Source organism: Bubalus kerabau, chromosome 9 (genome assembly GCF_029407905.1).
Source record: "Bubalus kerabau isolate K-KA32 ecotype Philippines breed swamp buffalo chromosome 9, PCC_UOA_SB_1v2, whole genome shotgun sequence".
Lineage (NCBI taxonomy): Eukaryota > Metazoa > Chordata > Mammalia > Artiodactyla > Bovidae > Bubalus > Bubalus kerabau.
The window spans coordinates 44,075,801-44,089,421 of record NC_073632.1 but is presented as its reverse complement, the minus strand read 5'-3'; the positions used below and the strand labels follow the sequence as shown (position 1 = coordinate 44,089,421).

Below are 13,621 nucleotides of genomic sequence, written 5' to 3'. Positions count from 1 at the left end.
CATGCAAGACATAAATATTGCAAAATACTTGGCTAGTTTCTCCTTGTTAATAAGTCATACCTGACCAGACTGATGTTTACTGTTCTTTTGTATTAAGCTTTTTATCAGTAAGTTTGGCAGTACATGAAGGGACTAGGCTAGAAGATCTCAATGCTCCATTTTTGCTCTAAAACTTTATGCTTCTATAAAGTTTCTGTAACTTACTCTTATTGTATATTTTACTTCACGAGTATGGAGGTTGGTTGTTTCACTGCCGCTGCTGCTGCTGCTAAGTCGCTTCAGTCGTGTCCGACTCTGTGTGACCCCATAGACGGCAGCCCACCGGGCAGGTTCCCTAAAACTACATTGTAAGTTTTCTTTATGGAGCCACAATTTAAGATAAATACACCAATGATAATAAATGTGGCTCATTCGAAGACATAATTCCATTCTTTCTCCACAAAAGGGTTAAAGAGTAGTTTCTATTTTTTTGAAACAGAAGTATTATAGAAGATCTACACTAAAAACTTTATGAAATCTTATTTGGAGACTCTGTTGACCTTAAACTTAGGTACTACATATTTAAGAATTTTTATTATCTTGTTTACTACAAATTTTAGAACTTTATCATCAGATGGCAATCATATCGAGGACAGTTCTGACAGCAAATATACATGAAAATTCATTGTTATAGTTAAAACAATTCTGCAAATCTTTTGTTTTAGTTACTTTATTACTTTATTTCATTTTATTATTAAAAATTTTTATTGAAGTATAGTTAATTTACAATGTTGTGTCAGTTTTTGGTGTGTAGCAAGGTGATTCAGTTTTATATATATATTTTAAACTTTTACGCTGCTTTATTTTATGCATATGACTATACTAATTTTCTTTGTGTAATATTAATAAATAACATGCATAGCTAACTTGAGTTATAGGGGCATACTTTTTTTGATTAAAGGTTTATTCTTGCCTTTTGATATTTTATGGACAAGAAAATCTATACAATATGAATAAGTTCACAAAAAGACTAACAGAAAATAGCAATAAGCCTGAAATTCAATGGATTTTGATTAAAAACTTCATTCTTCACTAAAAAAAATATCATACTGAAGCTTCAAAAAATCATCACAATTTAAGGTCTGAATATGTCCATACCAATCACTTCTTTTACTGAAATAAAAAGCAAATCTTTTATAAACTTAAAATTGCAAATAATAAAGATGAAGTTGCTAAATTAAATAAAGAAACAAAAATAAAGTGATATTCAACAAACAAACATGTACCCTATTATAAATACAGCACATAATTTTTAAGGTTTAAGCTGCAGAGGAAAAAAAGAGTAGCTAAAGGCATATTACACAGATGTGTTCTTTTGAATTCTAAGGCTGAGTTTTCAAAATGAAGAGAAAAGACAAACCCTCACAAGAAGAAAAGAAAGAAATATTTAGCCAGCCTCAGCAGTAGTTCATTATTATCATCTAGATATTTCTTAGAATTAGATCCATAGACACCTGAATAAACCAAAACATCATGTGGAACACAGAAACAGCTGAAGAGAGCAATGACAGGACTGTCGCTCTAAAAGAGAGATCTAAAAGAGAGATCTGGGAATTAGCACATCATACTTAATTAAAAAAAAAAAAGAATATTAGAAAGGATTAATAATTCAATTTGGGGGGTCAAAAAAGGAATACTAATTTAGCACTAATTTAAAGTATGCTTTCCGTATTTATTCTGTGACTGTAGGAAACAAGCCACATAAAATCCCTTCTAATGTAGTTTGAAGATTAGAAGTACATTATTTTAAATGCTAATTTCTCTGTTTCTTAAAGATCTAAGGCCCATCTTTATCAGGATCATCTGAGGGTGAGTAGCTGTAAAAAATGCAAATTGCTGGACCATAGTGAATCTCTCTGTAAAATATGCCCAGGAATCAGCATTTTATAAACCTTTTTCTCCCCTCACTTAAATCTTATGCATATTAAAATTTGAGAACCAGTGTATGCCATGCTTTTTTGTGTGAAACTGATTTCAGATATCAAGATAACCACTGTGCCATGCTTGTATTTATATTTATATGACATATAAAACTTTTAAACTTTGTATTTTATTCCCCCCCCCTTTTTTTTTTGCTGTAGAACTAACTACACATAGCTAGCTATTTTTCCTTATATTCAATTATTTCTTTTACTTTTGTATATTTTTTAAAAATAGATTAAATTTTCACTTTCTGATGTAATTAAGAGTTACATAAGAATGTGAGTTACCTCCAAAGTTCTCTTACCTTCAAATCCTTATGCTTATTTGGTAAGTTCTGAACATTTACGATGAAAATTTTCAAGAAGAATATGTGCAGTGGATCCTCTGTTTAATTTCCGAGTGTATCAAGGCTGGCCAAGGAGACTCCTGAAGTGGATACCAGAAATGCCATTGAGAAGGAAAGACAACGCTGAAGCCTCTGGGTTCCTGATTACCTCTGAACAGAATAGAAAAACAAGTAGTCGGTCACCTGAAATTCATAGAGAATCTGCTGTGGAGAAGGTTATTTTCAGTAAACTAGCAGTGTTACTAAATTTAAACTTGGCCTGGGTTTGCTGCTCCCTGATTTAACACAGTTGTCATTTAAAATTTCATGTCATTGTGAAGTCAGAATTGCATGATGCTCTTGCCTGCAGAGGATTCTGGTTGAATTCATACTGCTTTAATTGACTATTTTTCTAAATATTGCATCAAGTGATATAACTACTAATTTTATTTTTGATATGCAGGTGCTACATTTTGGTGCTGAATTTCTTTCTAAGTCAAGGTTGATGAGGCTTTTTAAAAATATATTCTTATGCAAGACTATCACACCTCATAAAAGATAAGACATGATATATTCACTAAATCCCTATGGAATCATTTAGTACTTTGCTATATTTTACTACACATAGATAATGGTTCCCAAGATAATTAGACATAAATAAAAATAATATCCTTTGTAGTCAATATATGTTGCCTACTTAGGGAAGCCAAAATTCTAGCTTCTTTAGTGCATGAGTTAAACAGATGTTAGCAGTAGCTAATGGGAAAAGAGAATGAAAGATCCATTTTCAAAATTGGAAATTAATCATGCAGATATTGTCCCAATGGGTAGAGGAGGCATCATGTATGGAGAAACACAAAGTCAAATACAAAATAAGAGTTTAATACATACATAAGCACAGAGCACACTGTAGAATGATGGGTTTTCATGGTAGAACTTACTGTTTGGTCACCCAAAAAACATTCCCAACTTTCTTGCTATGATTCACAAAATAGAGAACAAAAAATCAAATGTTCTTTCTGGTCTCCCTTACTGCTAAGAGTGGTCATCTGAACCACATGTTCTGGCCCATGAACTATAAGAAATACACTGGGAAAGAAATCCAAGCAAGCAATTTGCTTTATTGATAAATAGAAAGATTTCTGTTCCTCTGCTCTTTACCACACAGTTGCTAGCCTTGAATGAGGCTACAATACTTGGAGGTAGAGCAGTCTTCTTGTCACCATGATGTAAAACATAAGGAAAGTCCAGAGAAATGCAAAGATATCAGCCTTCTTACTGACAAGTAATAGGTCACAACCAACACTACTAATTTCTTCCTTTGAAACTGTATTTGTTTAAACCACTGGGTGTTCTGTTGCTTGCTAACACTCATTGTAAGTTGACAAAATGCTAAAAAAACATTTGCTAAGCAGTCATGTAATCTGTGGAGAAGGCAATGGCACCCCACTCCAGTACTCTTGCCTGGAAAATCCCATGGACGGAGGAGCCTGGTGGGCTGTAGGCCATGGGGTCGCTAAGAGTTGGACATGACTGAGCGACTTCACTTTCACTTTTCACTTTCATGCATTGGAGAAGGAAATGGCAACCCACTCCAGTGTTCTTGCCTGGAGAATCCCAGGGACGGAGGAGCCTGGTGGGCTGCTGTCTATGGGGTCGCACAGAGTCCGACATGACTGAAGCGACTTAGCAGCAGCAGCATGTAATCTGTAAGTTCTCATTCAGTGGAGTGAAGGGCAGGTTTCATTCTGAGTTTGGAACTTGTCTTCTTTTGACCTCTAGGAAAGTTGTATGTGTGGGGAGTAATAGGTCACAGATCAGATCAGATCAGATCAGTCGCTCAGTTGTGTCTGACTCTTTGCGATCCCATGAACCGCAGCACGCCAGGCCTCCCTGTCCATCACCAACTCCCAGAGTTCACTCAGACTCATGTCCATCGAGTCAGTGATGCCATCCAGCCATCTCATCCTCTGTCGTCCCCTTCTCCTCCTGCCCCCAATCCCTCCCAGCATCAGAGTCTTTTCCAATGAGTCAACTCTTCCCATGAGGTGGCCAAAGTACTGGAGTTTCAGCTTTAGCACCATTCTTTCCAAAGAAATCCCAGGGCTGATCTCCTTCAGAATGGACTGGTTGGATCTCCTTGCAGTCCAAGGGACTCTCAAGAGTCTTCTCCAACACCACAGTTCAAAAGCATCAATTCTTCGGCACTCAGCCTTCTTCACAGTCCAACTCTCACATCCATACATGACCACAGGAAAAACCATAGCCTTGACTAGATGGACCTTTGTTGGCAAAGTAATGTCTCTGCTTTTGAATATGCTATCTAGGTTGGTCATAACTTTCCTTCCAAGGAGTAAGCGTCTTTTAATTTCATGGCTGCAGTCACCATCTGCAGTGATTTTGGAGCCCAGAAAAATAAAGTCTGCCACTGTTTCCACTGTTTCCCCATCTAGTTCCCATGAAGTGATGGGACTGGATGCCATGATCTTCGTTTTCTGAATGTTGAGCTTTAAGCCAACTTTTTCACTCTCCACTTTCACCTTCATCAAGAGGCTTTTGAGTTCCTCTTCACTTTCTGCCATAAGGGTGGTGTCATCTGCATATCTGAGGTTATTGATATTTCTCCCGCCAGGTGATGCTAACTAGAACAGGTGCTCGGGGCAGTGCACTGGGATGAGCCAGAGGGATGGGATGGGGAGGGAAGGTGGGAGGGGGTTCAGGATGGGGAACACATGTACACCTGTGGCAGATTCATGTCAATGTATGGCAAAACCACTACAATATTATAAAGTAATTAGCTTCCAATTAAAATAAATTTATTTAAAAAAAAAATAAAGAAAAGCCTAGCTCAGAGCTAAGACTAGAAGAAAAGGGTCAAGTATTATGGTCAAATAAAGGATTCCATTTTTGCCTCTGTGCCAGAGTTATCACCTTATTCGAAATCTCAGTGGAAGATTTTGAAGTTCCACCATAAAGTTTATTCTTACTATCTTGCTAAGTCCTATAGATTCTTCATCTGAAATACTGTCATATCCATTACTTCATTACTGTCTTCCTTTCATCAACATTTTTACTCAATCACAGTTTGGTTTTCACTTTCTCTTTCCTAAAGTATTGCTGTAGGCTCTTTTAACAGATTTCTTTTTTTGTTTTTTGTTTTTTTTTTTAAAACATTGCCATATGTACTATAGTTGTCTTAAGACTTAATTTTTTGAAATAATTTCATTGGATCTTGCTTCAGTTCAAATTACAAGAACTCTTTTTGGTATGTTAAACTAAGAATAAAGTCTTTAACTTGGTATTTAAGACTTCTTATAATGTAACACCTAGATTTCCTATCCCCCTTTCCTAATACTTTGAGTAGTTTAGTGAGAGGATTTATCTTCACTCCAGAGGTATACCTGGACTAGTTAAAAATAATCTGTGTATCTCAACCTCTACCTACAATGTTAGGGATAAGCATACAATCTTAATAGTTCAATGATCTCCATTCTGGGGTTTTCATTGTCTTATTATGCAAAAACAAACAAGACTTTTTCTTGCTGGACATGAGCATATGAACATATAGCATCTGGAACTACTAGCAATCATCTTGGAATCATCAGAGGAGAACTTGACAGAACTTAAGTCAACACCAAAAAAACCCCAAAAAACTGGAAAAAAAAAAAGGATCTGAGCTCTGATCTTGGGGTATCACCCATGGACAGACCACTGCTTGCAGGTAGAATACCCTGAAACTTTCAGTCATGTGTGAATTTATAGGTTCCAATTTTTTTTTTTTTTTTTTGGATTAAGCCAGTTTGGGTTGGTATTTATCTTGTAACCAAAATCTTTACAATCTATTTATTTATATTTTTATTTTGTTCCTGCCATTTCATTCATTTCTCTCTCTTTCTTATCTATATTCTACCTCTTTTCATGATCCAGTCCTCTTTCCCATGAAATGTTGGCAGAGGTTTCTAATTCATAGTGAGAGAATCCTAATCTAAATCACTTTATTTTCCATTGTATATTTTGATAAGAGAGTTCATCAAAGTATATGATGCTATCCTTTGATGAAGACTCTCAAATCTTTAGCTTAACATTTTCTTCTATTGCCAGATTTTTATTTCTAACTGAATATTTGACATCTCAACCTAAATGTCTTGTAGGCTCCTCAAACTGAATTTTTCCATAACTGGATTTATAAAAGCTTCCTCTCAAATACACCTTTCCTCCAGTGTTTTCTATTTTTGTAAACAGAACTAAAAGCCATCAATTAAGCCAAAAAGCATGGCCTTCAAATGTTAAACAAGGAATCAGAGTAGATTTAATTCTTGTTTTCCCCCTAGTCTCTGATTATCATATCCTTTTGATTTTATTTCTTAGTAATTTTTTCAAAATCTATCTATTTTGTTTCCTTTTTCTATCTTCCTCTTTCCTTTTTAGGCTTCCCTGGTGGCTCAGCTGGTAAAGAATCCGCCTGCAATGAGGGAGACCAGGGTTCAGTCTCTGGGTTAGGAAGATCCCCTGGAGAAGGGAAAGCCTACCCACTCTAGTATTCTGGCCTGGAGAATTCCATGGACTATTCCATGGGGTTGCAAAGAGTCAGACACGACTAAGAATTTAGGACTTCGCTATAGCTCAAATGGTAAAGAATCTGCCTGCAATGCAGGAGACTTGCATTTGATCCCTGGGTCAGGAAGATCCCCTGGAGAAGGAAATAATAACCCTTTCCTTTTCTCGTCTACAACCCCTCCCCCCGCCCCCGCCACCCCACTTCTAAGACCGCATCTATAGCCTGGAATAGGGCATGACTTTTTTCTGTCTCTAATCTTCTATTTTTAAATTCTCCACTAAATTCTCATGGTGTTTGGGTGATTTAAAACAAAACAAAACAAAACAAAACATACACACAACCAGTCATGTCAACCCTCCATTTAAAAGCCTTCAATGCCTTCTCACTTTTCTTAGGATAAAGAAAAAGGACTTATATCACTCAGTCCCTACCTCTTTATCCTCATCTCCCTAGAGGAAAGCAACCATTTTTGTTCATAATTATCCTCATTTTAAAAATACCCTCATTTAGCAGAGTGCCTAGCACATCCTGGAGAAGGAAATGGCAACCCACTCCAGTGTTCTTGCCTGGAGAATCCCAGGGACGGGGGAGCCTGGTGGGCTGCCGTCTATGGGGTAGCACAGAGTCGGACACAACTGAAGCGACTTAGCAACTAGCACATCCTCGGAACTCAATAAACAGTTGTTGAATGAATGTTCTTGCAATAACTCTTGAACCATGAACCACTTGTGTTATTATTTTTTCCTGTATATGTTATTATTTGAATTACTTATAAGTAAACTGAAGGCAAAGAAATGCCTTATTTCTTTGTACTATACAGAAGGAGAGATCATAACTTAGTAGCGGTTCAGAGGCATTCAATTGTATTTATACTGATATTTCTTCTACTATGATTCCCTCTTAAAAGGATAAGATTAAAAATGGACAAGGGGATATATTATTATCCTGTCAAAAATGGAAGTAAAAAAGAGGAAGCTTGTTTCTGGATCCCAATTCTACACACTTTGTATAGATTAATTACAAAGGAATTGTTTTTCTGCATGACACAGAAAACCTTCAGATTAGTCCTGAATAATGTAAACAAACACTCAAACATGATGTTTTATACTTTCACTGTTATGGTCTCAAATATTTTATATTTATCTTTAAAAATCTTTTACCTTTGAAAAATATAAGCAAAAACTTCAATAATTTTTAACAGATAATTAACAGCTAAAGTCTTTTTTGAGCCAAGACTAGTAACTTTGGAAAATAGTTATCCCAAGTACAAATTAATTCCTAGTTATTGGATATTTACCTGAAAGGGGCAAAAAAGAACTGCAGAGATTCTAAGGTAAGGATGAAATTTTAGCCTATGTTGTATACTGATATTACTTAAATGAGAGATTTCTTAGAGTAATCTAAAATAAGAACATGCACTGGAGTCTAAAGGTAAGAAACAGTGGGGCTGCAAGTGTTTAATTAAACAAGAGGACACAGGTACATGTTTCTCAAAGATTTCTGACTGTGTAGCTGTGGCCAGATAATGCTTTCTACATTGAAAAATGGTAGACAGAAGTGAGAGGAACCAGAGGAGAAGAGGGCAGGAAATAAGAGTAGATAATGCAAATTTTGTTGCATGAATAAAATTCTTGAGCAAGCTTAAACTTCTGCTTCTTAAAAACTAGTTGAAATCTGCCTAAGGCATATTTATACAAGAGGTAATTGCCTTTGGGCTTCTATAGGTTTGTTGTTCAGTTATAAATATTTTCAAGTTTTCTCAGAGCATTGACTATGCTAGGGAGCCTAAAATTTTTTTTTTTTTTTAAAGGGAAGGAAAAAGTGAAAAAAGAAATCCTCCTGCACAAATTGCATTTTAAGCATGAATACAAATAATTGTTTTAAAAATCAGAGAGCAAGCTATTTTACAATTCTTACCCAAGATATTAAAAGATATTTTAAGAAACTAGTGATTCATGATTTAATATTTAACTGCTTTTCAAGGAAAATTCTACCAGGATAAAGTCATGATTTCTTTCCTCCGGTAACTTAAACTCCAAGTGATAGGCTGAAGTGGCACTGTTTATTTTGCTTCTCTTTACAGAAATAAAAAATAAGCAGAACTGCATGAAGAAAGGACCTTACACTCTGCATCTTTATACATGCTTCTTTTCTGTGTAATGGAAAAAGTGATTTTCAAGTATATGATATTTCTCTGGCTAAACTTTTCTGTTTTGTTAACTTCTGTTTCTAATGGCAACATGGGGTTAGTCCTTTTGCATGAAAATTGACATATGTTCCATAATTATAGTACAAAACCTTTTGTATTTCTTTAAAAGTTGATTCCTTTAAGAGCATGAGATTGCCAATGGATGTCATAGCTATCTCTAACGCAAGTAATAACATTTTAGAAAACACATGGAGTAAAGAGTTTATGAGAGCTAAAAAAGAATATAAGCTTGCCTATTTATGTATATTTTATGTAGGTTTTTCTCTCAATATTGCATTGAAATATAAAAAGTTTTGTTAATCTACCTCAGGCTCAAAGATCTAGAGTATCATATAACAGTACCTACTGCTGCTGCTGCTGCTAAGTCACTTCAGTCGTGTCCGACCCTGTGCGACCCCATAGACGGCAGCCCAACAGGCTTCCCCATCCCTGGGATTCTTTAGGCAGGAGTACTGGAATGGGTTGCCATTTCCTTCTCCAATGCATGAAAGTGAGAAGTGAAAGTGAAGTCGCTCAGTTGTGTCCGACTCTAGCCACCCCATGGACTGCAGCCTACCAGGCTCCTCCGTCCATGGGATTTTCCAGGCAAGACAGTACCTACTAGTAAAGAGTAAAATTCTCACTTGTAATTTTGAAAACTTCCTTAGGAAATGAGGGAAATAATACCACATGATGAGAATTAAGTAAAAGTTACTTATGACTTATGATTATCCCTAGATGACTGACCTTCTGTGATTATCTCAATAAAAGACTGACAGGGAGTTTGGGAACTCCCAATATTCCACTAAGGGGAAATAATGTCATTACCAGGAGACAGGACTGGAAAGTGACTGAGGAAGCTAAAACTGTATCGTAACAGGGAGAGAATGGGTAGAGAGAGCAGCAGTTAAAGTTTTGTTCTCTCTTTTTAAGAGGATCCATCTCCCACAAAATAATCTTTACACAGAACCCTAGGGTTCTATATCACCACTAGCTTTGAGAATACCCACTCCAGTGGTCTTGCTTGGAGAATCCCAGGGACGGGGGCAGCCTGGTGGCTGTAGCCTGTGGGGTCGCACAGAGTCGGACACGACTGAAGCGACTTAGCAGCAGCAGCAACTTTGAGAATGAAGAAGAAAAAATCTAGAATCACAGGCTGCCAGTGTAGATCAAGATCTTTTGTTCTCCTGGAAACTGGAAGTCACATCTTCAGAAGATTTCTCACACTTCCCTTTGTTCTACTTGGCACATCCCTCACAAACTCCCACATTTATTCATCAGCTTCCCCAGGGACTGCTAAAGGACAGCAGCATTCTGGACACAGTAGTGGAGTGGTTCTCCATTCGTGAACTGATCACCTCATTCAGGTGCTTCAGTTCCTTGTGATTCTGACCAGAATGAGACCTCCTGCTTGAGTCAAATTCTTACACTGGTAATACAGAGACTCATACTCTGAGCAGCGGTAAATTCCATCAGGGCAGTGTTGACCTTCATTATGGACCTCCATCTGGCCAGCTCCTTCTAATACACTGATCTTTCTTTACTCTGTGGTTCTGACATGGGCATTTCTGCAGGCTTTTAATAAAAACAATCATTAAAACACCTGTTATTCATGAATTTCTCTAGTCTGTACACTATGGATACAGTTCATACACAATTTGCATAAGGTAACAACCATGTGTAGGCATAGATACAGTTCAATTATCTAATTAGGTAAATAAATCTTTAGTGGAGACTTGTAATAGGCTGAAAAAATTATGTGATTGTATATAGTTCTGCTCATAAATCATAGAATATATTTAGGTGTTTTAAAATTTTCAATGTTTATTCTTTACTCAACTACTTTAAACTGGGTTTATTTGTTTTTGATTAATGAGAGTTGAAGAAACTATGCCTTCAATATTCTGCCCATCTAGAATGTCTGGCTTACAGTGGATGCTTAATGCATGATGATGATCACTACACACAAAATTTTGCATCAGTGCAAAACAGAAAAATGTTTCTAGCCTTTATCTACTATCGTTTTCATTTACTTCTGGCAGTGGCAAGACAGAAGATTTGCATTACTTCTGAGCATAGGCATGATGCATTTAGATATGCTTTTCCGTCCCAGCACAAGATAAAATATATGCCATGTGACAATTGGTACTGCAATTTTATGCTGAATTGAAGTATTTTAAACTTTGATGAGTTCAACAGATATACACACACAGAAAAGATAGATGTCAAAAGAACAGGAAAATGTTTAACTATCTCTATCTTCAACACTGCAAACCGGGCCCATGTTTTATCAGTGCTGTTTTCTCAGAATGTTTCTCAGGAAGTGAGTTACACCTACTCTTATATGTATGATGACTTTAAAAATGGGTCTACATATGCTAAAGTGATTGAAGATATCTTTTTGACTTATATGAAATGAAAGTTTTAAATATGGTTCAAAAACTCTTCACAACAATCAAAGACTAACTTATTTTTGATAGAAGCCAAGGAAGCCAACAGTACCAAGAAATGTAGGAAATTCATGTGTTAATCCAGCATGGTGGGGTTTTGCCCTCATGCCCATCATGCATTGGAGAAAGAAATGGCAACCCACTCCAGTGTTCTCCATCCCTTGGAGAATCCCAGGGACGGGGGAGCCTGGTGGACTGCCATCTATGGGGTCGCACAGAGTCGGACACAGCTGAAGTGACTTAGCAGCAGCAGCAGCAGCCATTTGATAGAAAAATTTGAGAAGCATGATTTCTTCTGCTAGTTTTGTTACTGAGCTCAAGCTCACTCTGCTCACTGCACCACAGGCCAATAAACTGGGAAATGAATTGTTGGGGCAAGGAATAAAGACTTTAATCAGCTGGCAGACTGAGAAGATAGCTGACTAGCATCTCAAAAAACCATCTCCCAGAAATAGACACAAAGACACAGAGAACAAATGTATAGACACCAGTGGACCAAAGATGGGTAGCAGGATGAATTGGGAGATTGGGAGTGGCATATATACACTATTGATACTATGTATAAAACAGACAACTAATGAAAACCTCCTGTATAGCTCAGAAAATCCCATTCAATGCTCTGTGGAGACCTAAATGGGAAGGAAATCCAAAAAAGAAGGGGTATATGTATAAATATAGCTGATTCACTTTGCTGTACAGCAGAAACTAACACAACTTGGTAAAGCAACTATGTGCTGTGCTAAAGTCCCTTAAGTCACGTCAGACTCTCTGCAACACCATGGACTGTAAACGCCAGGCTCCTCTGTCCATGGGATTCTCCCTGCAAGAATACTGGAGTGGGTTGCCGTGCCCTTCTCCAGGAGATCTTCCCAACCCAGGGATGGAACCCATGTCTCTTACCTCTTTTGCACTGGCAGGTGGAGTTTTACCATTAGTGCCATCTGTAAAGCAACTATAATCAAATAAAGATTAATTTAAAAAAATCATCCTTCAGCCTGAATTCAGGCCCCTTTTAATACAAAGGAGGGGGAGAGAGAGGAGAGGGCCCTGCTGTGATGACAACAAATGGCTGAGAAGGACTGCTAATGCCCTGCGTGCAGTGCTCAGTCAGGTCCAACTCCTTGCAACCCCATGGACTGTATTTCCTCTCTCCATGGGATTTCCCAGGCAAGAATACTGGAGTGGGTAGCGGTTTCCTTCTCCAGGGATCTTCCTGGCCCAGAAATCGAACCTGCATCTCCTGTGCCTCCAGCATCTCTCACACTGGCAGGCAGATTCTTTACCACTGAGTCCCTGGGAAGGCCAGGACTGCTAATGGTTGCTCCGTAACCTTGCATGCAACCTTGCTTACTAACAGTCACTAGCTTGGTGGACGGACACCCCTCCCCTACCCCGCCAATGCCGAGCAATAGCTGAGCAGGCAATGCTATTTGAGCATTGCTGCTGCTAAGTCACTTCAGTCGTGTCCAACTCTGCGCGACCCCAGAGACGGCAGCCCACCAGGCTCCCCCGTCCCTGGGATTCTCCAGGCAAGAACACTGGAGTGGGTTGCCATTTCCTTCTCCAATGCATGCAAGTGAAAAGTGAAAGTGAAGTCGCTCAGTCGTGTCCGACTTTTAGCGACCCCGTGGACTGCAGCCCACTAGGCTCCTCCATCCATGGGATTTTCCAGGCAAGAGTACTTGAGTGGGGGTGCCATTGCCTTCTCTATTTGAGCATTACAGTTGCTCTAACCTTGTTCACTAACTGTCACTTGCTTGGGGGAGGGGCCTATTACGATGCTGACCAATGGCTGAGCGGGATTGCTAACGGTCGCTAGTAGACAGTTGCTCGCTAACGGTTGCTCGCTTGTGGGAGGGGCCTGGTCACTTGCTAACAGCTGTGTGACTGTCATGCCCCTGTTATGATTTTATCAGGGGAAAGTTCAAATGAGTCAAGACTAACAAAAGATATTAGTACTACATTGTTATGTAAATTGCTCTGGATTGGGGCTAGGTAATTTGATTTCTAATCCAGGCTCTAAAAGGTCTGAAATATTATATTTCATTTCTTTCTGACAGATTTTTATTTTGTCTATCCAAATGAAAAGAACTGGACTAAAGGAACTGTTTGAAAACCGTGGCTGCACTTTAGAGTAT

General features: G+C 37.9%; 1 protein-coding gene across 2 annotated transcripts in view; it reads right to left on the bottom strand.

Annotated features, from left to right (window-relative positions):
- HS3ST5 (heparan sulfate-glucosamine 3-sulfotransferase 5) overlaps positions 1-13,621 on the bottom strand; it is a 297,249-nt gene that overhangs the window by 178,810 nt on the left and 104,818 nt on the right. For both annotated transcript variants that reach the window (XM_055535132.1, XM_055535133.1), the window contains one exon: positions 2,267-2,458. The gene's annotated coding sequence lies outside the window, so the exon portion shown is untranslated. The remainder of the gene's footprint in view (positions 1-2,266; positions 2,459-13,621) is intronic.